Source organism: Patagioenas fasciata, chromosome 4 (assembly GCF_037038585.1).
Source record: "Patagioenas fasciata isolate bPatFas1 chromosome 4, bPatFas1.hap1, whole genome shotgun sequence".
In the NCBI taxonomy this organism is placed as follows: domain Eukaryota; kingdom Metazoa; phylum Chordata; class Aves; order Columbiformes; family Columbidae; genus Patagioenas; species Patagioenas fasciata.
In genome coordinates this window covers 64,813,972-64,841,457 of record NC_092523.1, presented here as the reverse complement: position 1 = coordinate 64,841,457, position 27,486 = coordinate 64,813,972, and the positions used below count along the sequence as shown (strand labels likewise).

The window sequence follows — 27,486 nt, the reverse complement described above, 5'->3', positions numbered from 1 at the left end:
TTAAGTTACCTGTAGATCTGTAATTGACATGGGGCATTTATTTTCGTTTATCTAAAATTTATATATGAGTGTGAATAAATACTTCTTATCTACTCTGCAGGTGTGTGTATGCACATATGTAGTATTTAGATTTCACTACGTTTACCAGGTCATTTACTTAGCTATAGCAGTTGATGTTTCTTAGGGATAGTATGTGTCTAGACTCTCATGAAATTACTTCCTGCAGTAAATCTCTAAAGTATTGAGATATTATGAACATTTTCTCAGAAACATCCCTCACTGTCAACTTCTGAAACCTATTTTCAAGATCTTGTGCCCATAATTATTAATATGCTGAAGAATCTTGGAACTAGTACAAAACATTTTCTTGGGATCTAAATAGCCACAGGGAAAAAAAAAAAAAAACAACTATAAAATTTAACAGATCATTAAACAGAAAGCTATATATGTAATGCAACTGTTCATCTGGACTTGAAACTACTTGCTTTATGTTTAGGGGTATAAATTCTGGTACTTTTCTTCACCCAGTTTCTGCTTGTATCAGTCTGAAGACAGGGTGTTCAGAAATCATCCAGGGCCAAGAAATTTGGACAAAAGCTTGCTTTCTTTTTCTTGAGAGTCCTACCCGGTCAGCCTGGTGGAGTAGAAGCCACTGCACAAAATAGCAATTGATTTTGAGCAAGTCATGATCATGCCTGAAGCAATTCCCTATGCATTAGATTTATAATCTGTTTAATCCTTTCTTCTTAATGTCCCTGTTCTTCAATTAGTGCCTTTTCACACGCATTTCTCTCATGTTCTTTTAACCTGTGTGTTGTGGGCTCTATTCAATTTTCTTTGAAGGTGATGGAAAGACTTCACTGACTCCATTGTATAGTAGATAAGAGCTGGTTTGTTTTTCTGAGGAAAAGAAACAGCCTGGTTTCAAAGTGCTATGCCCAGCTATGGTATTAATAAATCTGTGTGCACCAACTTTCTCTCAAGAATGTTCCTGTACTTCTTTGTTTCCTGAAAACTTATGTGATTATACTACTATCAAGGCTGTACAATAGCATGATTAAGAAAGAGTGAAGTTGCTTCTCTTCTTTGCACAACAAATTGCACCTCACTGCTCATAATGAGATTTCTATTATCAGTGATAGTGGTAATATAAAGAAAAAAAAATGTTTTGCTTTAAAATCCTTCCACTTTTTTTTTATTTTTTTCAAATAAGAAAAAAAGTCCACTCAGAATAACAATATATATAACTGAGAGGGAGGGAAACATCATATATTAGAGTATTATTTTACAAAACATTTATAGTCCTATTGCACAGTTAAAACTATCAAAAGAAAAGAAGTACAATGCTCCTTACAGGTAAAATTCTATATGCCTCACTGAAGTGCTATTATTCTTAAACCTTCAAAGAAGTGGGCCTCAAGTAGTTTGTAGTCCATTGTGCAAGGATGAATTTCACCCTAAGAAATATCAAGTGGGTGTTTTTCCATCTAAATCAATCATCTGGAAAGCACAGTAGAGTCAAAATACTGTTGACTTATAAATCTATGTAGGTACAGGGTGTACATAAATACAAGTAAATATATGTGTATACAGACAAAAAATTATTAATACTAAGATGTACTTACATTTTGTTAAATTTTACCAAAATAAATCTCCCATTAAGAGGGAGATGTACAGTTTCTTTTTCTCCTTCTTGTGGAAAAATTTGTAGATCATGCACTAAAGAGAACTGAGCATTTTGGAAACACAGACAGAATTTTGGTTTACCAACTGTAAAGCTGTAATAATGTTGCTTTGATTTAGTACTGTACCTAAATATTATAATACAGTAATGTCATGAAACTATTCTGAAAGGACATAGCGATTTGGGCATGAAAAGACTAAAATTATAGGAAAATGGAACCAAAATTACACGTCCTCTGAGAATTAAGTCCTTGGCATGCAAAAAGCCAGAATATCGGCAATAAGCTTATTGTAATTGTTACCTGCCTTTCAGTTCAAAATTGCTGGAAGCCATAAAAAATAGTGTTGTTCACACTTCTCAAGTTTAATTCAATCAGATTTGTTGAAGCTTGAGTCTTTAATAAAGGACATTTTTTCAAGAAAATAAACTTATCTCTCTCCCCTTCAGGGTTTTCTGCCTCTTATTCTTTCCTAGGGAAACTGCTGAAGTGAGTGGGAGAGCAATTGCGTTCAAAGGGTTCTAGTAAATGGGGTTATGTCAGGGTGGTAACCAGTCACTAGCAGGGTTCTGCAGGGATTAGTTTTGGGGCCAGTGCTCTTCAATGTCTTTATAAATGACTTAGACTCAGGACTTGAGAGAATACTGAGTAAATTCCCTGATGACACTAAATTGGGATGAGCTGTTGACACTTTTGAGGGCAGAGAGGCCTTTCAGAGGGATCTGAACAAGTGGGAGAACTGAGCAATCACCAACCGCATGAAGTTCAACAAGGGCTAGTGCCGGATTCTGCACCTGGGACACAGCAACCCTGGCTGTATATACAGACTGGGGGACAAGATGCTGGAAAGCAACTCCGTGGAGAAAGATCTGGGGGTTCTGGTCGACAGCAAGTTGAACATGAGCCAACAGTGTACCCTGGCAGCCAAGAGGGCCAACTGTGTTCTGGGGTGCATCAAGCACAGCATCACCAGCAGGGCGACGGAGGCAATTGTCCCACTCTGCTCCGCACTGGTACGGCATCACCTGGAGCACTGTGTGCAGTTCTGGGCACCACAGGATAAAAAAAGATATTAAGCTACTGGAGAGTGTCCAGAAGAGGACTACAAAGCTGGTGGAGAGTTTGGAGAGGAAGCCACATGAGGAGTGGCTAAAGTCAGTTGATTTGTTCAGCCTGGAGAAGACTAAGAAGAGACCTCATCACAGGAAGGAAGGGCAGGCACTGAACTGAGCTCTTCTCTTTAGTGACCAATGACAGAAGCTGAGGGAATGGCAGGAAGATGTGCCAGGGGAGGTTTAGGTTGGACATTAGGAAAAGGTTCTTCAGCCAGAGGGTGGTGGAGCACTGGAACAGGCTCCCCAGGGACATAGTTATGGCCTCAAGCCTGACGATGTTCAAGAAGAGACTGAACAACTCCCTCAGACACATGGTGTGAACTGTGGAGTTGTCATATGCAGGGACAGGAATTGGACTTGATGATCCTTGTAGGTCCCTTCCAATTCAGGACATTCTGTGATTGTCTTCTGTAATCTATGCTTTCAAATAGATAGACTGTGCAGCTTGGGAAAAAAGAAGATGTTCCCCTCTGTGAAATGGAGAAGTATAATAGGATGGTGAGTAATGCAATTGCTTCTACCACCTGAGCTGAAGGATCACCAGACCCAAAGGAGGAGGATGCTTTCAGGTGTTGCTTAAATTAACACTTCCATATTACTCAAATTCAGAAGAATAACTTCCTACTATGTTTATTAGCAGGCACTGAGCACTATGCTCCAGCTGTCAGACAGTGTTCTTTGGTTGTATTAATGGAAAAGATCTGGATTTAGGACCCTCTGTTTTGCTTTTATAGGCCACATTTAACATTTGGGATTTATTCGGGTTTGATTCTCACCTGAAAACATTGCTTAGTCTTTAAATTAACCAGGAAAAGCCATTGACCCTCCTGCTACCAGATCACTATCTGTTCCCTCCAGTCAGTATCCCTTGGGTGTGCTGGTAACAAACCAGGCTAGCTGCTTCTCCATTCCTTGGCTAAACTCTGTGTTGGGAAGCAGGACAACATGGAAATCCCAGTGAGATTTTCAAGACCTTATAAATCTTAAATTCCATTTGAAACTATAACTTGTTAGTCCTATAACCAGGACCAATAGATTTTGGAGGAACTGACCTGAATCCTGCTTTTGAGAGGTATAACATCAGAATTGTTGTGGTCCACTGAATATTTTATGTCCATATCTTTTTTCCTTCTGCCAAACAGATATAATACTAAAATTAGCAGCAATTCTAAAGTTGCCTTCAAATTTTGCTGATTCTTTTTCAGGTATTAATGCTTCTAAAAGCAAAAATCCTCAAGTTCTGTTCTGTGGTGTTTTGTGATATGTGGGGTTTTTTTGTTATTGTTGTTCTTTCTTTGGGATTTTTTGGCGTGTTGGTTGGCTGGTTGTTTTTGTGGGTTTGGATCTTTTTTGTTTGTTTTGTTGTTTTTACATTTCACTTGGTAGTTCTCAGGTGGTGGAAGATATTTTTTCAGCTGCTTTCAGCTGAAAAATAAATCAGATGGTTGAAATTCCAACCATTATAAATGTAGGTAAAAATAAACAATTTTTTAATAAAATAAATCTTCCAATTTTTGTCAACCACTTTGACTGGCAAAGAGGTGAATGATTTTATACTAGTCCTTTGTACTATTGGCCTGACACAGAAAAATTATTTGTTAGAGCAAGAAAGTCTGGATTGCAGTCAAGTTGAAATTTATTTTTAGGTGAGCACATTGCTGAGATGGTGGTATTAAGAAAAGGTTGATCAGTACAGAGTCAAAACTAAACAAGAAGTTGAGATGTCTCCTATTCATCTTTAGGCAGGGCTGTTAACTCATAACAAGTTCTTCATTGACAATCTGTTGGCATAGATTTTCTTTCTTAATTTGAAAAAGACTTCTACAGCACTCTTTATAAAATTAATGCCAAGGAATAATCTTTAATTAATGACACATTTTTTCCTTCAAAATTAGAGACACTTATCAAACAGTAACTCACTTTCATGATTGTAAAAAATGAATAAATTATACAGATATTGTCATCGCAACAGAAATAATGGCCTGATCCAAAGCCCATTAAAATCAATGATCCCAGAATTGTGTTATTCAGATTTTAGACAAAAGATTTACTCTGTAGCTTTTACCAGTGTATGACCTTCTGATTTCTTAATGTGGTTCAGTGTTCTCGTAACCTGACATTTTGTTTTCTCCTTGCAAGGGTTAAAGTATTAGTCTCTAACTAAGTATATCAGGACACAAAAACGTTGATTGGAGAGTTTCCAATGTCTTTTGTTGTAACCTGTGCAATGTTTTTTTTTGGGTGGCAACTAAAAGTATAATCTATTTCCACCTCAAACTTTCTGAATAGGCTGTAATCCGTATTTAGTTCATTAATCAATCATCGGGAAAATTTGGTACTCGGTTAACAAGCAGGTACACTGATTGCCTTTATCATAGAACGCCATTAACCAGAGCCAAGCCACTCTTCTGAATATGATGGATAGTTTGTTACCTTAATTTGAGGGAATACTGAATACCATTTTCAGTGAATACTTCTTCAAAACCAATGCTTTTTGGTTCCTATTTTTAGGCTCACTTTTTCTTGTTGTCAGCTATCTTTGTAATAGAAAAGTTATCTTCATAAGTAGCTGTACAAAGAACTTAGCAAGTCGGCAGGACCATGTGGAAAACTAGATTTTTTATATTTCCACATACTTTTGCTTTGTTTGTTCATCTACCAGTCAGAGAACAAACAAGATACCACCTGATTTGACTGGCCAGTGGCAACAAAACTGTAGAGGTAGAAGAGTGAATGTTAAATACTCTAAGAAATTATCCAGAGAGACGATAATGAATAAACTCAGGAAATCATTATCTTCTTGCCAGTATTCTAAAGCAGAAAATTAGGATCAAATAAATTAGGGTAAAATTTGTAAGCTAAATTATCCATTTTGTATTCTTTGTTCAGCTGTATTATTTTCCTTTTTCTAATCAGGAAAATAGAGGAGAAAAAGCCCTTATTGAGATCATGCAAGTGACAGTTATACTGCAAATCTGTGTAATTTGCAGCAGAGACATTTTGAAAGGACACCATACGAGCACAGTATACGCTGGAAACAACTAAGAATTCCACAGACGTTAGGCATAGGAAATGCACTATATTATTGCATCCACTCAAAAGTGCTTAAATTTTTCAATAGCAATTGGAAATGAACTTAACTGGATACTATGCTTTTGTAACTCCAAGAAGGAATTTCAATTCATAGGCTGTTAACTTGACAAAATGTCAAACTTCCCATTTAATATTAGAGAGAGAAGTATACTCATGTGAGTCTTACAATTATTAATATATAAAACATGCTATTTAAAAATCCTGACAAAAAAAGGTTAGTAATCTGAACCTGCAATTATCCTCCAACATGTCAGTTGGGCAGTAGAGCTGATGGCTGTGCCTCTAGTGCTTCACCCCCTGTCTAGCCTGTGTCCTCCACTGTGTGCTTGACTCACTACAGCCTATTAGGGCACATGTGGAAATATTTGGCACGTTGGGGAATACAGGCTTGCTAGGATTGCAGCCACAATACTGAACAACAGCTAGAAAAAGCCTAAGCTTTCTCTATTGCTGCCTTCTTGATACTGGGAGTGTGCAGGCTATTTGGAGATGAAATGCATTTGGGTGCACACATTAAATACAGTATAGATATACAGCCTCACAGACTGTCTCCAGAAAGGGTGATCTTATTTAAGAAGCCAAGTGAAAACTCTATCAAATGACATTAGACCCTGGAACCTGATAAAGTCAGGGCAGCTTAATTAAATGAGCAACTGCCCACCGTGTCTTTGCTCCTTTGGGATTTTGCACTCACTATGACAGACATGAAGAAGTATCTCTTGTTTTATACTACAGCTGCATTTTAGGATCACATGAAATCCCATCTGCCTAAACTGATCAGACTCAGAGTCAGTCTTCTGACACTGATGCTCTCATCTCCTCTCCTTTTGCATCATCTATCATGGGGTACCAATGAACCGTACAGACCCATGAGAATAATGGAGACAAAGAGAGGGGCATTTGTAGGTTAATATGTCAGCTGTGCTGGATAACAGATGGTTATAATGATCTGGTCTATGATGTGATGTTACAGTAAGTAAGGTAACAACACTGTGGAAGCGAGTTACAGAAAAACATCGTAGGTAAAGCGCTAGGGAGAGAGTAGGAGTAGGAGGGAGAGAAAACAAATGAAAAAATACTTGTTAAATGTACAACAAAAGTCTTCAAACAGATCAATGGAAAGACAGAGAACAAAAAGAATTTAAGATTCTAAAGATAAGGAGCTACATAAAAATAATTGTTTCATTCTGCACATAAGGGGCAGTAGTATAGCTCTTTATTAGGCAATTATTTTATGTCATTTTGAAGACTTCATCTCTTCCAACAACATAAAGGTTCTACCTGAATTTTTTAAAGTCATGTTTCCTCCAACCCTGTAATAATAATAGTAGTATTAATCTATTCTGTGATTGTTCTTTTCTCTTGGCAAGTGCTGGGCTTTTTATATTATCACAGTAACCTGTCAATACCTGCATAGAAAAACTGACAATATAACTAACATTTTTGTGTGGTAATATGTTTTACTTTGGTACTATGTGGGCTAGATTCTGATAACCTTATTTATAATGAACAGTATCTTCTTCTGAGTGGTAGATTCCCTTATGGGATAAAGTGCTATCAATATCTGGCCCTTAAGTTTTAAATTACAGGATCACACTTTATCAGTCAGTGAAATACCAGCACCTTTGGGATGAGATGTGACAACAGTTTAACAGTATATGCCACTGCTACCTAACAATTTAAGATAGAAAATTAAGAACACCATAGCCACTTCCAGAGGCAGAGGAAATTGAACTGGGTCAGTGGTATTAACAGGATTGGTCATTGCCAAGACAACAAAGTTACAACTTCCATGCTTACAAAAAGTGGCTTCTGAGAATGAATAATCAAGAGTTGTCAGAACCGCAGTTTCAGATTTTGTGGGAAAGGGCAATGCTTCTTCAAGTACTATAGCAGCTGGCAGGGTGCATGGGATAGCTCAGGACAGATGATGCCTCTCTAGTGCTGTTCCATGCAGTACTGTCTACAATCTGTCCAAATAAACGTTACCTGGGAATTGCTAACTTGGTCAAAACTGGACCTGCAACACTGGTTTATTTGGCCAAGAGCAACAGTATTTTCTGTCTAGTTCCATTAGGACTTTTAGTCAGTGTTTTAGTGCTTTCCTGCCCTGCAAATAATGTCTTGATAGCTGCATGTAATAAGAAGGCTATGCAGAATTGTAGCTGTGCCCTCAGCAAGAGGTAAAAGTGTGTACATCAGTGTGCCAGTCCCCATTGCTATCTGGGTTGGATGGGTCTGGCATCTCTGGCCACATTAGCAATTAAAACTGATGTTATAGCCCCCATTTGGTGGCTGGATATGCTAATTTAGCCCTGAGTCCTGGCTTTCTTCAGCCAGGGGTACTTGGTTAAGCAAATATTCAGTTACTGGTAAGGTAGTGTTCTCCTTCACTCTCTACAGGAGAAAACATCTTCCTTCTCTCTTTCCTCAGGTTTTTTCTCTTGTGCCCCTTTGAAGTTGTTCCACAGTAATTTGCTTTTCCTTTCCCCATGCTGCTATCTAGAGGATCTTTTATTTGCAAACAAGCAACAGCTATCTGTAAATTATTTTGTTTATTTTACCAATTTTCTATTTTTATCCTCTTGTTGATTCTTTTTTTTGTTTCTTTTTTTCCTCTACTCACAAGCTTTCCAGTGGAATACGGTTTCCTATTGGTTCATCATTAAATTAGAAAAAGGCTATGGAATAAGTGAGGTCACACCTGTACACATCTCTGGTTTTTATATGCAAGTTAAGTTCTTAGATTGCTATGAAGTACTTGCATGTTTTTTCTTTCTATATCGAAACTGTTAAATGAGATTATTTTGTTGAGGAAAACCAAACAGACCAATACGTTCCAACAGACCAAAACTTCCATTGCGTCTAACAGAGTCTTTGTTGTGAATTCTGCAGTGGAAGTCATCACAGTCACTGGAATTTCAGTTGCAGTTAGGAAATATGTTGTCCTTGGCATACTTAGCTACTGAAGATGCTGTCTGCTAAGCTCTATACCAAGTGGTGCATACTGGCTGAAGGATGAAGGTTGACAGAGTGAGGGCAAGGAAATATTGGAAGTTAAGTGTATAGTGTCAAAGAGACTGTGAAAGCAAGATGAGAAAAAAGTTAGTGATGGAGTAGGGCTGGAACAAGGAGGGGTGGAATTGGGCTGTGGAGCTACAACATAGTTTAGGTGAGATGAAAAGCATCAGAACAGAGAGAGGAAAGAAAAAGGAAAGAGAAAATAGTCAAGAAGCTGAGAGACAGAATCACAAGACTTAAAAAGAACAGGAAAAGTGGGGAGAAAAAGCAAACAAACAAACAAACAGAAAAGGAAATAAGAGATTAAGGAAAAACTGAAAAAGAAAACCTGAAGTATTATATAATTGCACCATCAGCCCAAACCCCAAAGTGGAACCATAATGGTTTCTCTTTCAGTTTTTATAAAGTTCTCATGATTTACGGCAGGTTTCATGAGATATTACTGCAGGGTCAAGACGCTGACCTGAGAAGGAAATAGATAAGGGAATAGATGGCATAGAATACAAATTAATACAGCAGAAGGAAAGGAAACATGAAGTTAAAATTTAAAAGAAAAAATTAAAAAGGGAAGTGGGGATAAAATCGGGATGAACATCCTGAAGACTTCTTTACACTGACTGCAATGGGGCAGTGCAGAATCCTGCTAGGCTAGAAGTTTACTGCTCTATTTCAGGACATGTTTGTGGCTAGGCAATTTGTGGTGATTAATTCCTCTGTACTCCACTGTTGGTAGTAAACCATCTTAAGTCTGAGTTCCATTAACATTAGTTGGCACGGCTTGGCTGGTAACAGTAAAGTATGATTAGGAGTCCTTAATTAGAGTCCCTAAAATATTGCGCCTTGATAATCATTGATTATACTATGAAATATTCAGTTTAAGATACTTTCTTTATCCAGGAGGCAAAATGTATTGACTATTGGAGAAAGGTTATTTGCATAAATTATATAAAATATGTTCATCCAGTGAAACTTTTGAATGGAGAAAAAGAAAACTACCAATATCTGGTTTTGTTAGCTGGAAAATGGTATGTTAATGTCAATATAAAAAAGGTGGGAAAAGAGATAAAAGAATTGTTCCTCCTTAGAGAAATGTTTAGTTTACAGTTCGTTTTCCCTATTGTTTTTTGTTACACCGTTTCTGTGATTTAGATTTGTTGTCAGTTATTACATGGAAAACTACATTGGCAATAGAATATTTTTTTCCTCTCTCTTTTTCTTATTCTCCTTTACAATTTGACATACTTCATTTCCAGAGGTATGTTTATCCTATTAAATAAATACACAGAGTGTATTTATCAAGAAGATGAATAAAAAACAAAAGGAAGGGTATGTATGTTACAGAAACATGATATTTCATTCCCAAGTTGTCCCACAGAATGTTTTCTAGCAAATTCTTCTTTCAGATATGTATTGCTTAATAGATACATTATGTTCATAAAAGTGTTATTTACCTATTGCATTAATTAAATTGAAGTAACTGTGATTAGTTCAAATAACTGACATAATGCAGAACTGTACAGGTAAAGGTATTTGCTTAAATACATGACTCAAAGATATTGAAGACATCAAGGCTAAACACTAAAACATGTAATTAAGATTTACGATTGAAATATATTTTAGAGCTAAACACATTATTTAGTAAATGCACTAAGACCCTAATATTATTGCTTGTATCCTTCTCCCTTTTGAGACCTGTAATGTGTGGGGTTTTTTGCCAATGTAAATCTAACAAACTCTCAGTCAGAAAAAACGTCGCTACAATAAAAACCACTAAATTCCACTGACCACAGCCAGAATTATGATCATATATAGATGCAGTCACATGCTACGGTAGATGAACAGGTAAAATGAATAATATAAAGCTTCAGGACAGAAAACAGCTGGCGAGTAACAGTGAAAATGTCCATTCAGGTTGCAGGCTTGTCTCCTGTTACTTTGGTACTTCGTCTTCTTTGCACCGTGTGCAGAACTACATGACAGCAGCATGCACCATACCTGTCCAGGCTTCACTGGATTTATTTATCAACTTATTTTACATTTGTGCCACTATCATTGTGATGAAATTCTAAATCTGTAGTGACAAGCGTACAAAGACACACAGACAACACCTTTAATTGGCAATATCAGAATGGGGAAGCTCACAAGACTTGGCTGAGAGAGGATGAATGCTTTTGATGTCACTGAAAGTCTCTCTGTGCCTGTGCTCATAAGCAGTCTGTGTGAAGCCTGTGTACCCTTCGCAAGCACTATGGAAGACCACTGTGTCACTTCAATCACAGCTTTGCCAGGAGTGATGTGCCAGAAAACCTCAGCATCAAATTCTGCCCATTTGAACTACCCATAGCATCAGCACAGGTAACTAAAATAAGCCATCAAAGTGAGACATGCAATGTTGTATTGCAACAATTGGTTTTCTAGAGGAAGAAGAACACTAAAACAAAACAGCTTGATTTATGTGTCGATTTTTAAGTTCAGCATGCATCTAGTACTTAATCCTGAAAAGTGCTGAGAACCCACATCTTCCATTGAATCAGTATTTGCTTCCAGCCTGAAGAAAATTAGAGAAGGTTTTTTCTGAGAGCTGAGGGAGCTGGCACTCAGAGTAAGTGATAAGGATAGGCTTGGCAAGTAAATATCATCATCTTCCGAAATTGTTTCTGATCCAATTCTCATAATGACAGCTAAGCTTCCAAATCCAGTCAGAGTCAGCAGTACAAACAAGTTGGAGCTCTTCCTTTTCACACCCTAAGTGCTTTTCTGCCCTCCTCTACAGTCCTCTGACAGTCTTTATTTCTGCTTCCTTCTTCTGTGAGACCTTTCTCACCCCTTCTCCTCCTCCCCATAACAAGCTGCCAGACACTGGCAGGTTGCAAGGTCTCTCTGTTCTGCTCCCTCATTTGCAGGCAAAGGAACAATGCTTTCCGATCCCCCCAGGGCAGACCAGCAAGGGCCCTCAGTCCTCTTTGCAGAGATGGACATAGTGTGCTTGAACATCTCATGGACTTTGGAGCTAAGTTTTAATCTCAAAGCAGCTGGGGTAGCAGCCTGTGAACATGTGCAGCCCTTAGCACTATTGATATACTTCCAGTGGCAGCAGAAGGCAAATCAGGGATTAATTCTGTACCAAACCTGCTGTTCCTGGCTTCAGCCTGAGGAACTGCAATTTCCTGGCCTGTGCTGCAGGGTCTTCCCTGCCAGTCCTTCCTCCCTAGACCCTTACTGTTTTTTGTGTGCCTCTTTCTTTCTTTCAGACTTGCACTTACTAGGAAGGGCAAAGGGGAATTATCATCCACGGAGTTGCAAAGAAAATTAAAAAAACACCAGATACTGGCAAGATTTCTCTGGTTAAGTAGTTCAATGTTTTTGGAGGCTTGGTTTTGATTACTTGAGGTTGACAGTTGCCAAACTAGAGCATTGATCAGTTGTATCAAGTCTTATGAAATTCATGGAGTATTTTAGTGCAAGAAATTCATGCAGCATTTTAGGAAACATCCAGGCTCCTAGTTTGTCTGCTAAATACCTATCAAATATTGTCACTTGGAACTTATAATAATAATACTGAAGGGAAAATCTCTACCCTGGACAAAGCCATGTTTGGTAATGACAGTGGGATGGGGATGGTGGTGAATTTGATGTGAAACAGACACAGTCACTAATCAGGTTAATAGCGGTGCCTTTTAAATCCTGTCTTCCAAAAAGAGTTCTGCATGCAAATGGTATTTCTTCATTTTGATGGAAGATTTTGTTGGAAAATCTTATAAATTTAAAAATACAGAGAAGCTTAGTAAAACATCCATTAAATCATGCTTTCTGTAAGGATTGTTCTTGTTTCTCAAGTGAAGAACAGGGCATCAGGTGTCTCAGCAAGGCCACCATATGTAAGGGTTTTTTCTCTTCTCATCTAACAGAGCTTTAACTCACATATTCAGTTGCACGGTTTTCTGAATTCTGCCTGAAATAGCCTGCTTGCAAGCTGTACTTCATAACCAGGGAAAAAAATCCTTTCCTTAAATAATTTCCTGTGTAACTCAAAGTAGGATATGACCTAGTGTCTTGGTAAGAAAAACAAAAGCAAGACAAGTTTTAAATGGTTAGATGGTACGTTCCACTTCTACTTTTTTTAAAAAATATGTTCCTCTGGACTGAAGGGCAGGAGTACAGGGTATTCATGAAGTCACCTTAGCGTAGCAAGCAATAGTAATGCAAATACTTTTAACTGTAATAATGAATTTTGCTGACATATCACTAAATTAGCCAAGTGACAAAATTAGCTGGTTGGTTGGCTAAAGACCAAGCAGAATTAATCTAAACCACTGATGTTACTATCCCTGGGCAGTGCAAGGCTTTTAATAAACCATAGAATCAGAAACAGTAAAACAGGAAAATGTAGCTTGCCACAAGCAGTGTTTAGTAGGAGTATATCACTTACAAACCATTTAACAGATGGGTAAAAGAAGTGCAAGCCATGAGGATGAGTAAACAGACCTGATCCTGCTTCCACTGAAATAAACTGATACAAGTTATATGGACCCCAAAGGAAAATGCTCATAAGAAGTAAATATAAGAATGTAAATCTTTATAGGTCACATGCTTTGGGGAGAAGGAGAGATCAGTGTTAATTTTACATCTGAATAGAAATGCTCAGTTGTGTACAGCCTTCTGAACACATTCAAAACAAAACAGATTGTTCTGTGCATCATATATATATATATATATATATATATATAGTTTGAAGATAGTCTTATAAAGACTGTTATAATATCAAAACTTTAACCAGTATACATATAGATCTAAGTCCTATGTTAGATGATGGTCAATGCCTCCCACTTGAGATGGAAATACATGATAATTAATGTTAAATGTTGATTTTATTTTTGTCCAGAAATAAAACTAGGAAATCCATTTATCTTGCAGTGTTTCTTCTCTTCCTCTTGGTAAACACTGCCATCATGACCAGTCCTTTAGAAAGATGGCAACAGAAATATGACTTCTGTGGGATGCCATCAGTAACAACATTAACATGGCAGCAGATGGATTAAAGTCACTCTTGGAACTGCTGGACACATGGTCAGGTGCCACGGACGTGTCCATTTAGAAATGAAGGAAGGACAGTAGAAATCATAAAAAATAAATATGGAATAGTTCAACACTCTCAGCATCTCCCTTATGAGGAAAGGCTGAGGGAGCTGGGTCTCTTTAGCTTGGAGGAGACTGAGGGGTGACCTCATTAATGTTTATAAATATGTAAAGGGTGAGTGTCATGAGGATGGAGCCAGGCTCGTCTCGGTGACAACGAATGATAGGACAAGGGGCAACAGATACAAACTGGAACACAGGAACTTCCACTTAAATAGGAGAAGGAACTTCTTCATGGTGAGCGTAACAGAACACTTCAACAGGCCACCCAGGGAGGTTGTGGAGTCTCGGAGTCTCCTTCTCTGGAGACATTCAAAACCAGCCTGGACATCTTCCTGTGTAGCCTTATCTAGGTGTTCCTGCTCCGGTGGGGGGATTGAACCAGATGACCTTTCAAGGTCCCCTCCAATCCCTGATACTCTGCGATTCTGTGCACCAGGGCTGCTTTTCAAATATCTTCCATGTGGGGGAAGACCCACGGGAAGGCAGAAGAGGAGCAGGTGCTAACTCACTCTGTGCAAGCAAGACACAGCTCATTGTGATGATGAGCTGACACTACAAACCACTCTCTGATTCTTTTCCCAGAGGGCATTTTAGATATGAACCAGCAGTTCATATAGTTACTTGTACACTGTATACATTGTTCTGCATATCTGTGTCATCTTCCTCGTGCCAGGCAACTGCAGACAAGTGTGTCACAGCATATTGAAGTGTTAACCGCCACCACACCAGGTATATACCCAGTACCCATAGGAAGGGCTTTGTTGCTCATTCCAGTCACTTTGTTAGCTTGTCAATATTTTAAGTTGAACACAAAATATTAATAACCTATAGAGCCATAAAACCCAAATCTCTATAAATGCTGGATGATTTCCATTTCACATAGTGTTTGCATCATATGATTTTTAAAATATCATTAAAAATTGTTTTTGTTTTCCATCAAAGACAGAGAACGTATGTTACACAAAATTTTTAAAACAGAATATTGTCCTAAGAACCAGGTTGGAGACTTCTGCTGAGCATACTTGAAGCACCAATCCACACAGTTTAAGAGCAGGGAAGATGTCCTCAACCTTACCTTAATCTAGAGAAAACATGAGTTTGGCTAGTGAAAGAGATTTTGCTTGGCTTTCTTAGGGATTATTTTTTTTTTGTAAAAATTTAAAAAGTTCATTCAAATGTCTGAGAGGATTTCAGGTTCTGGAAACAAAATTAACTGCAGAGCAGAGGATTAAGGAAAAAGCATATTAAACAGGAAAATACAAGGGGAATGCAAAATTTGAAAAACCAGAGAAGCACCAGATGAAAAATCTTCCAGAGGAACTACTGATCTTCTCACCTTGAAAAGCTTATGAACAATGATTACAATGAGAGAATGAGCCTAACATCGCGCTGTATTTCTTAAATGTTGAAACCTTTCTAGGTGCTCTAAAAATATTTTAAGCATTTCTAAAGAGCTAGAAATGTTTTTAAACAACAAATTAGTTTGGTTAGTGACAACTGTTTCATAGAAATCTTAGTGTGAGATATTGCTTCAAGGGTCACCATGGGGTCATCTAATCCATTAGCTGAAGAGACAGACTACTGGAAGATGTTTGTCTAACATCCTTTTAAAAATCTTCAATTTCAGAGATTCCAAAATATCCCTGGAATAACGTGCCCCAGAACCTACTCTAGTGTCCTCTTACAAGGGATATGGTTCTGTGATGTCTAGCTCAGCTAAAACTCTGCAATTCAAACTCATTGTATTTGTTTCTTTCAGGCAGCAGATGATCTTCTGTATAATAGATAATCACAATATTACATTAGCACCCTCTTTTAAATAGCTGTAGACTCTTAATGACATAAACTAAGCAAAAATAATTATATTTTGTTTTTCTTTCTTACACTTTTTCAAAGTTTCAATGATTTTTTTTGTTTGGTTCTAGATTCTTTTATGAGTCTACTCTATATTATTCTAAAGGAAGATGAAAATGTCAAAACTTTTTTGTTTTACCTTTAGAATGTGCAATACTAGGATTCTTAATCTAAAGTTATATTTTGCTTTGATAATTGAAAATATATGCATATTTTTAAAATAATTTAAAGGGTTAATGTGCAATCAAAATAAAATATTTGATCAAGATAGGGTAATACTTTTTTCTGCCTGTGAATGAGTGGGTAATGCCTTATGACAACAGAAAGTACAATCTTTACAATTCCTGCCAGCCTGCTACAAGATTGCTTGAACAACTTCAGTTAAAATATTTCATAGGAAAAAAAAAATAAACAATGTTAAGAAAGAAGAAACTGTATTTGAAGGAGTACAGTGAGATAATATTGTATGAAACTTCTCATTTCTTGATATCTCTGTAGCGCTGGAAAAGAAAAATCAGTAATAACCATCATTATGCCAACTCTTCAGCATGTGAGCTTTACCTTCCAAAATGTGCTATTAAACAAATTGAGATAAATAGCAGTACAATCAGTGAAATTCACACATGATTGTCTCTTCCAATGTCCTCTTTAAAGACTGACAATCTCTCTGAAAAGACTTCTTTATATTTAAACGGATGACAAGAAATATTTGTCCTGATCTTAGCCATAAAACAAATACACTCCATGCTGTCCTGAGTTAATCAAAGTTCAGTGAGAACCAGGACTGCTACATGGAAATCTGCAGACTGCCATTCTAATGTTGGAAAAGTGATGCTCCTTTATGGGATAAGTAATTTGACTTGTGCTGCAGCACTTACGTGTTTTCTTATTTGTCAGGAGAACATTCCTCTCATGTTTTCCATCTTGATTCATGATTCACTCATGATCATTTGATGATCCTGAAAGAACAACAACCCTTTTCTTGAAAGCATGCAACAAGTACTGGAGACCTGCACAGGCCGCATGACGGGAATGCCAACTAGGTTAAAAATATAAACAGGAAATTGAAAAAGGCTGGATTTTGTAATACAGAAGTCAAGAGGCAGCTTTGTCTCTGGCTTGCATAATTGAGCCCTAAGTGAACTCAACAAAGAGAAACACTGCATCATTTCAGTACAGGGCTTTTTTAAGTAAGACTTTTCTATCCTTAATAATTGTTTGTTGTAATAAATCTCTTTTCAAATAATGATTTTGGCTGAATAAGGTTATCATTAAAATCTTGTCCTGGGGAATAACACAGGGACTTTTTAGACCAAAATTTTGCTTACAAACAACAAACCTTATTCCTTGGAAATATGTACTTCTTGGAAGAAAGAAAATGTCTTTTTTGCGAAGTGTATATCCTCAGAGGTAGACTGGTTTGTATAGAAACTGTAAGAAGAATAACAGCAAATGCCATTGAATTTCTAATTCTGAAAATTAGATTCTGAACTTTAGGAAATTAAGTTTCATTTAAAATTATGGAAACTTATCTCAGGTTTTCAGAGTTAACCAGCATTTTTCTTAGTCTATATTCGGTGAAATGGAGGCTTGTCTGGAGCAAGCTGTGGTAATTAGCACGTTACTTCTGTGTCATTGTAATAATTCATATTTCAAACCAGTGAAGAAAGAGCAGATTTTACAACATTCCTTTTTATCCCAAAGACAGTCTGGGACACACATTTCTAAAACACCTCAGTCTGTGCATCCTGAAAAAAACCCAAATAAAAAAAAAAGTTTCCTGATGAAACATTTTGATTAAACCAATTATTGAATAGGCTTAAGAATTTTGTGAAAACATACCATCCTGTAACAAGCCAAAACTGCCCATTTCTTGCCGGTTCCTAGTAAGATGAGCCATGGAGAAGAACTGAGGGTCTTGAAATTGTCCCTCATTTGGCGTGTGAACAGGAGGGGCACAGTGTCAGGTTCCTGCCCAGGTGCCGGGTTCACACTTGGCCCAGTGGCAACGCCAGGGTGTCCAGGGCCCTGCAGTGAGTGACAGTTGCAGCTGCACCCTTGCACATCAGTCTTACATCCCCTGAGCCCGTGGGAGAAGTGGGCTCTGGAATGTGGTGGTGACAGAGCTTAGGAAAGAAGGACTTTCATGTGAAAGGACACCAAATGACAAGTTGCTCCTTATTTGAGTAAATTTTTAACTTCAGATACAGTATTTAGCACACTGGGGGCAATGCAATGATTTGAGAGGGTTTTAACTGTGTGGTTCAGATACTCAAGTGAACACTGAGAACCTATGTAGTTTTCATTTACATTCAAAAATAATGTGACACATTCTTCCAGTCTACTGTAGGTAAATTCAGTGGTCCAAATCATGTTACTAAAATTCATGCAATATCAGCTCAGATCAACACAGAGATTATCCCATAGTGATGTTTGAGTTAGTAGAGAAAAATGTGCTCACTCCATGCAATACCTGCTCCTTTTTGTCCCTTTGTTTTAATTCCTATTAATACATTAGTATATGGGCTGTAATTAGCTTTCATCTTTCCCCTTTTGATTTAAATATTGCCAAACTCCATTAAATCAGCTGTATGAAAGCCAGAAAAATGGTTTACTAGTGAATTCCAAGTGCATGTCTTTGCTGCAGTGTAAATTGAAAGGTCACAAGAAGTCATCTAATTGCCTGGTATGTATTTTATTAATTGCACTTTTAATGTGTAAAGCATGCTAAAATTATCAGATAAACTGTGCTGAGTTCTGGTAAAACATCAAATATGTCTGAATCATGGTCTCAAAACATGACAACGTAAGAAAGTGGTTCTGACATCTGCTAAAAAAACTTTTGATATGTGTCCCGCTCCCCTTTATTAGAACTGGCAGTGACGAGCTCACTTCCACTGCTCCTGCTGCTCAGTCCCTTTGCTTCTTGGAGCAGGGAAATCTGGAAAATCCAAGCACAGCAAGTGGCCTGCTGCTCGCATTCATGAGGTGCACTCAACCCAGGCAAGAACATAAGAGTTCTGTGTTACTGCTAAGTATTTGTCTCTCTTAATTCCTTCAGAAGGTGTGTTTATACTGTATCATTTCTCTAAAGAAACATTGTCAAGATGAAAAATGAAAGGCCTGAGAGAAAAACATTAAGACTGTGAGACTCTGATTTAGCTTTATCTAGTATCTGCAAAAATTGATGAATTACAGCTATAGAACTGGTATTTGCCTAATCCTGTGAAGTGTTGACTTTTCTGAGTGATAAAATACACCCTAAATTCCTAAGTTGTAAGAGAATGTATTTTTCCCCTATTTAATTAATCAGAAAACTTGCCAGTGTCTCATCATTCAATCTCTGCTTTTTCTAGTATTGTGGTTACTTCCTGATACGTATGTGTAGCTTACACTCACGTGTCAGTACTTCCAGTAATGTTTAACAGGATTTAAGTATGTCATCTTTTAACCAGATATCAAAAACAAAGACCAAGGAAATGCTCAGCATCAGATTGGAACATTGATAACTTTTTTGGATGTACTTAATATTCTGTTATATTTGGTCTTTAAAAGTTAAATGATTTCCTACTAGTCCAATATATGACATTATGGAATTTAATCTTCAAAGACACAGAAAATACAGCATCTTATATAAGGATATTATAAAACAGCAGCTTTCAAATTGTTTAGCCTTGGCAGGAATTATTATAGCTCAAAAAAGCCGAACTACCATTTTGGCTTTGGTTATTCTCATGTCGGGTTAGGATAGCAAGATGGCAGGAGAAAAAGCAGCAAATAATTAATTAAAATAATATTCTTTTGAAAAAAAAAAAAAAACAACAACAAAAACCAAACTATTTTTTCTTTAGAAATCTTGGAACAGTTTCAAAATGTCAAAGTTGCTTTTAAATAAATGATGTGTTGGCTAAATTAAACTACTATTCTCCTAAAAATTAATTTTTATGCAGAAATTTTCAGACCAGAGTTACACAGCTTAGCAGCTGAAAAAGACAGCAGTTCAATTGCTCTGTTAGTAGTCATGAAGGAGATACCTGTTGAATGTCAAAACAAATCACTGCTTTATTTCATCTTATGTGTTGTATATAACTGAATATGAAAAAAAAAAAAAGATAAAATATTAGAAATACAGTGGTACAGTGGCAGCCTTGACTATTACATAAGGGCCAGAACTTGTAAAGGGACTTAAAAGAAATTTCAATTCCATATTCACTTTTACTGGAAAATATACGCAGGTACCTAAAAGGTCACAGACATGCAGCAGTTAAGTAACTGCATTCTGCTGTCAAAAACATCCCCAAAAAGTGCATTTTCAACCCCCCTGTGAAGATATAATTGAAACAGAATTTCATGATCTCATGCATAAATATTTGTGCTGGGAAGACTTTTACATAAATAAAGCTTGGAACACAATCAGGCAATAAAAAAGAGGTGTGTTACTTTTATAGATAAGGAATGTTACCAGAGAGTTAAAACACAAAAAAATGTTTTTCAAAGTATAGGTTGATGGAATGATTATTTAGCTGTGGAGGATGTTACTTCCCAAATTCACAAGTATTATATACTCCTGTGGTAGGTCAAATTTTGGTTCTACAGTTTAGTTTTAAGGTCCGAACATAGGCTGATGTAAATCAACATACACCATTGAGCAGTGTTGTCTGCACTGATTTTATAAACTATCAGTCTGCATTGTGAAGTTATTTCTATTTTCTCTTTTTGAGAAGAGTTTGTGCTATGAGATGCGTCCCAAAAGGCTTGAATGTATCACTTCTGAAACTATTTACATTCCTGACACTGCATAATAAAATTTTTATTCTGCTCTTTTGTGTCTTTTTTATTGCACACTTTTGAAACATTGTGTTTTATTATCTTTCACTCCTGTTATCAATACTGAGCAATAATAAGACTTTAATGACCTGTTTTAATAAGCCTGTTACAGATTTCTATGTTGATTTGACATACCTAAGTGTAGTAAAATGGTTTATGAAGAATAAACAGCTGAATAATATGACATTCATATCCTTGGGGATGAAGTGATTGTAGATGGACGTCGTGGTTTAAATCCAGACAGTGACTAAACTCTACGCAGCCGCTCACTCACTCTCCCCCACGGGACTGGAGAGAGAATCAGAAGAGTAGAAGTGTGAAAACTTGTGTGTTGAGATAAAGACAGTTTAATAAGTAAAGTGACCTGATCTAGTCAAAGATGCCACTGCTCATTGCAGGGAGGTTGCACTAGGTGACATCTGAAAGTCCCTTCCAACCCAAACTATTCTATGATTCTGTGAACCCGCCACACCAAAATGTAGGGGTAGCTGCTGAATCTTACTAAGGCAAATGAAAATAAGTCAGAGTGGTTATTTTACCAATTTTGCTGGTGCATTATAAGCCCATGATACTTAATGAGCAGTAAATTAAGAGTATAGTTAGTCAGTAAGTTGTGATGACCACAAGAGGGTTTGAAATGTGAGCAGATGCTCACCTCCAGTGCTCATTTCTTTTGTTCAGCTAGAAAAGATTTGTGCAGGCTCTGAAAACTCTTTTGCTGCAGACACAACCTGAAATTTAGCTCAGACCAAAGGGATAATAAAATATTTGAAATGTAAATAATAGTTCCTTTACTAAAAACTCTAATCTCTTTTCAGTGTATATTTTTCCATTTTATGTTTTACCTATCGGTATGTATTTCAGGTATCTTTTCGCATCCCATGTTGTTCTTCAGGAACATTGAAACAAAACATCATCAGCCTCTTAAAGATAGAAACATAGTTTCTAATAATCATACACTGTGCAGGTTCTTTCTATAAGCAACCATCAGAAATGTTTATGCATTATGCACCTATTCTAAGAAATTATAGTATCGCATGTATTCCGGAGATAACATAGGGGAATCACCCCAGTAAGTATTAGTTTATTTTCTATGTTGGGAAATATTCAAAATAATAGACAGAACTTGGGGATTATGGTTTTTTTTAATATTAATGCTGTCCTATATATGGAAATACACAAAAGATGTCTTAACTGGAATAAACCAGACACTTCGACTACTGTATTGACATTTATGCTTGAGAAAGTTCAGGCCTGGAAGCTCTTGCACAGCAAGTTAAAAGGCCAATACCAGCCTCTGACCCAAAAGGGAACATTTCAGTTCAGGCTCAATCAATTGAAAATGCAGGGCAAAATATCCTTTTAGATTACATAGTCTGCATTACAAGATACACAAATATTTTCCATCAAGCTGAGCTAATTTGGGTTTTTATTTTGACTGTGTATGTAGAACAACTGTAATTTATTTATGACCTATTAAGCAGATTGTTTCCAGTGTGTAAGAAATCCTAATTAGTACCATTGTTTTTAAAAAGGAAACTCACAATTTCTTTTATATTCTGTCATCAAAGGCACAAAGGAGAAGGCTTTCATTCTTGTTTTTGTTCAGTTTGGTTTGATTTTTTCCATGCTTTCTACCGAACGTCAAGAGGTCATATACATACTGTGGTACAGCCATGTCTTTGAAGTCTCCAAAGAATTTCAGAATTCTCATACAGGGTTTATTTATTGAAATACACATTTCCCTCAGGAAATTATGATTCCTGAGGGACCTGTGATTGCCAAACCATGTGTAAGGGCTGCTGTCTTACAAGTTAATGTATTGGGGCAATCTGAGCATATGGGAAACAGCATTAAATAATGCTTGGGAGTTTAACGTATGCTCCAGGATATCATGAGAAGACAATGCCATGAACAGAAAGTCCTTTAAACTCATTCCCATTCAGCTTTCTGGCCTACCAAGTCCTAGCTGCTGCTCCTAAAGAGTGCTTCAAGTGAAAGAACAGAAGGTTGTAGACATCTGGGGACACAATGACATACAAATCAAGATCAGTAATAGTAGACAGTGCCGAAAAGTTGCAAATAGGCAAGTAGATGAAAGACAAAGCAAATAATGTTCAGAAGCACTGGCAGATAAAAGTATGTTAATATAAGAAAGACAGTCATTCAGATACTGTACAGAGCAACCCAAAGCCAGCATAGCTCACTGATGCAGGATTACTTGGACTCATATAATCAACATAGTTATTCCCATGATGCACATTCTTGGGGAGGAAAGGTTAGCAAGGGTACAGTAAATAAGCTGTGAATTATATAAGCTTTTGTTGTTTTTCTAGAGAGGTCATCAATTACATTTCTTTGGTTTTATCCTGAGACCAAAATGAGCAGTCAGGACTGAGTGATAACAAGGCAGGCTTTGCAGCTTTCCCCAGACAGTTTAGTACAGCACATGTACATGGCTCAACCACCACTGGCTGTCTGGGCAGCACAGCCCAGTTCTGGAATGTGTACACCACCCAAAACTTCCACTCAACTTCCCTATGGTTTGGTCTCAAGGCATCACTTGGTGTGAAGACACAATGTGATGTAATTGAGATCAATCAGTTTGTATGTTGTCTGAAAAAATAAGACATGTGGTACCCGGATTATACTTGCTTGATGCTGCTTCTTTTGCCTCATCTGAACATTTATACCGTAGGCTCATAACATAAATATATATACAAAGTGTGCTTATTTGTAACCTGTGACCTCGTTTTTATTACTTCCTGATGATAAAGTTGCCTTTCTTAGGGACAGGGGCATTAATGAAGGTAAATATGCAGTCATACTATCCCTATATGGCTATATAATTTATTCCTTTACATTAGACAGAATCTTCAGGATTTTGAACGCTATAGATAGCAGAACAGTGCCCAAGCAACCATTGTGGAAGCCTCTGTTCTTTCAGATAAATTAGTAAAAGTAATGGAGTGGATCCATCTTATTATAAGAAAAAGCATCAAGGCAGATTAATGCACTTAGACTGAATAACACAATAAAGTTGGGAGATGTGTTTCCCAGGGTCAGGCTAATGGATGGCAAGCCCCAGCAAGGAGTGTGGCATGCACCTTTCAGTGGTTAATATGAAGGGAAATGAAGGCTGCTGCAGAGACTGAAAGATTGCCTTATACAAGGATTGAGGTCTCCTCCTGGGGCCTGAAAGGGTTAAGTTTATTTTTCCAAGGGAAGCTTTCTTGGGTATCCTCTATTTCAAAAGCAAGAAAATGAAATTGGCTGTATTTATTGGTACAGCTTTTTGGAAATAAAGACCTGAAAAGCTACATTTTAGTTGTTGAGAGTGCAAACAAAAGAATTTTGGGTCAGAGGTCACTTCTTTCATAGCCTTTTATTTCTTCAGTGAAGACTTGATTTCTGCATAGATTTGATATTATCTAAACTATTTTGCTTGAATGCTGTCATGTCATTCTCTATGAGTCCTGCCAAAAGAATATTGACTGTTGACTGTTTTCCTCCAAGGCTTTAAGGTGTGTTTTCAGAAGTGCCTCTAGGGCTTTTTGTTTCTTCTTATAACTCAAAAAGAAATCTTGCATGTGCATCATTTTTTTCTTCCTCTTTGCATTCATCAAAAATGAACAAAGGATAATACGGACAGTGAGTTACAGTCATACATAAACCATATGTGTATCTAAGCTATTGCTCTGAAAACTCTACTTTGTTGAAGACAGTATTTATTGAAAGCCTTTTTTGTATATCAATAGTGTGGAAGTCACCAGGGGTACAACAAAGTGGTAGAAATTCTTTTTTGTTTTGGTTGTTGGGTTATCCAAGTTGTGCACGCATACTATGGGCTGGTAGCAGAGATCCCCAGAAGGCTGGTCACACAGGCATATGGCTAACGGGTTACAGTGCCGCAGGTCCCTCCATGAGGATTCGCAAGGTCTTTCTGCAATGCCAAACAACTTCCACTAACTTCCTGGGCTTCCAGAAATGCTAATCAGCAGTTCTAGTCTGCAGCCCATTTATTACACCCTGACGTGCTGGAGACAGCCTGATACAAATGGAACTGCCTCGTGAAAAATGCTGTTCCAGTGTTTTATAATAAAGTGCACCAATTAGATGCATTCATTAGGACAAACTGCTTGTCTTTTCTTATATTAGGTCTTTTAAAAGGCACAATGCATTTCATAGCTCATTCCACTCTGTATTATTATTAATTGAACAGGGCACATTACAAAGTTTTAATCCAATAACTGTAAATACATAATGAATAATATTTCCTTGGAGGCTGCCAGGGTTGCAGCAGCCTCTTCTACAGCTTTGCGTACTCAGAGTAAGATATATTATCCTAAAGTCCCCTCTTGCCTTGTTGTAGGTTCCCCACAGGTATTCAAGGGACATCACTGGAGCAGGGAATGTTGCATGTGCAGTAAAAGACAAATATATCATTTGTTAAAAAATAAATTAGGAGCCAAGCCTAAAATGCAACCTTTCAACTTTTTCTTCCTGAAAAGGGTCACATGCACCAGGTCATCATGTTGTCTTGCACATCCCTGGATGCCAAAAGGAAAACAATATTTTAATTTTAGCAGTATGAGGATTCCTAACTGCAGCATTTTATTTATAAAGGGTAAATGGCAAACACTAAATGAAGACAAAAGGAAGCATTCTGTTCCTCTCTGGGGGAGCACAACATTATTACACAAGGTTGTGATTGGGCATAGTAAGATGAATTGAGCTGCTGTTCCTACTGACAAGAACATTACTTCTTAGATTCCTACTAATACATGAAGTAGCTGGCACTCCGCCTTATACTTGCGTAACGGATACGATCTACAGCAAAAGGACCCTGAACTCAATGATCAAGATATGGGTTTCTGTATAAAAGAAGACTCTAGGGTGCATTGAAGTGGTTCCTGTTTTTATTGTACATACTAATCTTTTCATATGGAATAAGTATTCTCAGTAACTTATGCTGGGACAGTACTCAAGGTGCCTAGCAGATCTAATTAGATTGAAGAGAAATAGTGCAGTAATACAGTCCTATGACCATTGATGTAGCCCTATAACTTCAATTCCAAGCTATTTCATGGTCAATCAGCATGAAAAAATGGTTAGAGAGGGAGATAAGGTCTATTTATACATATCCTTGTAGCTGTATCTGTTACCCTGTTGAAAGTTACAGCAACATGAGCTGTTTTCAGAAATTCAGATTTATGTTTTTAATCAATGAGGTATGTTTTTTGCAGAATTTAGGCCTTTGGCACCTATGAATTCACAGTTCCTTGCAACTGGTTTTCATAACAGGCAAAAAATCTTCAGTTTGTCATTCACTGGATTTGATATCACCAAATACATTATGTTGCTAAGCACTGCTAGGACTCTGTGGATATCTAGGATTATTAAAGGTTTAATTTTTTGTTTCTCATTGCTTCATCATCTTTCTGCTGTGTGAAGATGAGTCTGCAGAAAGGCAGTAGTGTAGCACATATCTTGAGGCAGGGACGGTGAAGCTACAGTGCAACAATTTTTGTAAACACTTGAAAGTTTTGAAAGCATAAATTAGAGTGATATGCACTACTACGTGGCAGAGTAAGATCAAATATTTATCCCATTTGATTGAAATGGTTCTAACCTTTATATAAGCCAATCAGGAAAATCCATAAATTTCATGACTGTGAAGCTTTCATTGCTGAGGGCATGTTCCATAAAATTCTTTCTGTTGGTATAATTAGGGCTGATTAGACCATTTTCATGCCTGATAATGAAATTTAGACACCTAAATCCTGACTGTAATCTGAAAATCCAGCTCAACTACTGCCTGACTCTAGAGGCACCTGGCCTCCATAGGTGCCTTCTTTTTAATCAGAAGATTCCTCAGGTATCAATAAATTGACTCTGAAGCATATCTGACTAAAACTTTGTCCATAGTAGCTATTTTCATTTAAGGACATAAGGAAGAACCAGAACATCAACCCTGCTCTATGTGTTCCCACACATTTGTTTGGACATGCTCTAACAAATGTAGCAACTAAAAATACCCTCAGGATGTGTGAGTACAAGCTTCGGCTTAGTTCTGGTCTTAGTCTAGAAAAACAGAGTGGACTTCTTCCTTCAGCTATGTTTTGTGAGAGAACTGTACCCTGTATCTTAAGAAGAGAAAACAAGTCCCTCCCTGCCTTCAGTAGAGTTTTCCAGCAACGTCCTCCCTCAGTAACCCAGAATGGACATCTGAGTCTTAAGGAGAGAGTAAGAACTGATATGACCTTTTCCAAGAGCATTTTCTGTTGGAAAGCTGACAGTAAAAATACTAGTCAGAATGGCAGCACACAGCTTAAAAGAATCTCCAGACATTGTATTAATAACCTTGCTGCATAGAGAGGTTTTGATATCATGTCATATCAGCAGATATCAGAAAAATGAAGCATCTGACATTATGGACCTTACACCTGCTCTTCAGGTTTTGTCCTAATGGGAAAAAGAAATGAGTGCTTATACTTGAGAGCTTAATATTCAAGCTAGAATGTAGGAAACTTGACTTCAAGCATCTGCTCCAATTTTAGATGAACAAAAGGAAATGAAATGCTTGAATGAAAAGCTCTTAAATGAGGCAAACAAAGACTAAAGCCTGACTGTCATATTTCAGGTAACAGTTTATTTGCTATTGTGCTATATCTCAGTTGGGTTTAAAATATTTCAAAATTTTAAACCAATCTAAACTGGCGTTCTAATACTGAAAACCTTCAATAGACAGGTTC

At 37.2% G+C, this 27,486-nt stretch overlaps 2 long non-coding RNA genes across 2 annotated transcripts in view; both read left to right on the top strand.

Annotated features, from left to right (window-relative positions):
- The window catches only part of LOC139827834 (uncharacterized), a 244,824-nt gene that overhangs the window by 170,000 nt on the left and 47,338 nt on the right, over positions 1-27,486 (top strand). The gene's annotated exons all lie outside the window — the stretch shown is intronic.
- Positions 3,228-27,486, top strand: part of LOC139827835 (uncharacterized) — a 52,636-nt gene continuing 28,377 nt past the window's right edge. Inside the window, exon 1 of the long non-coding RNA XR_011738888.1 lies at positions 3,228-3,295. This is a non-coding gene — a long non-coding RNA (uncharacterized lncRNA). The remainder of the gene's footprint in view (positions 3,296-27,486) is intronic.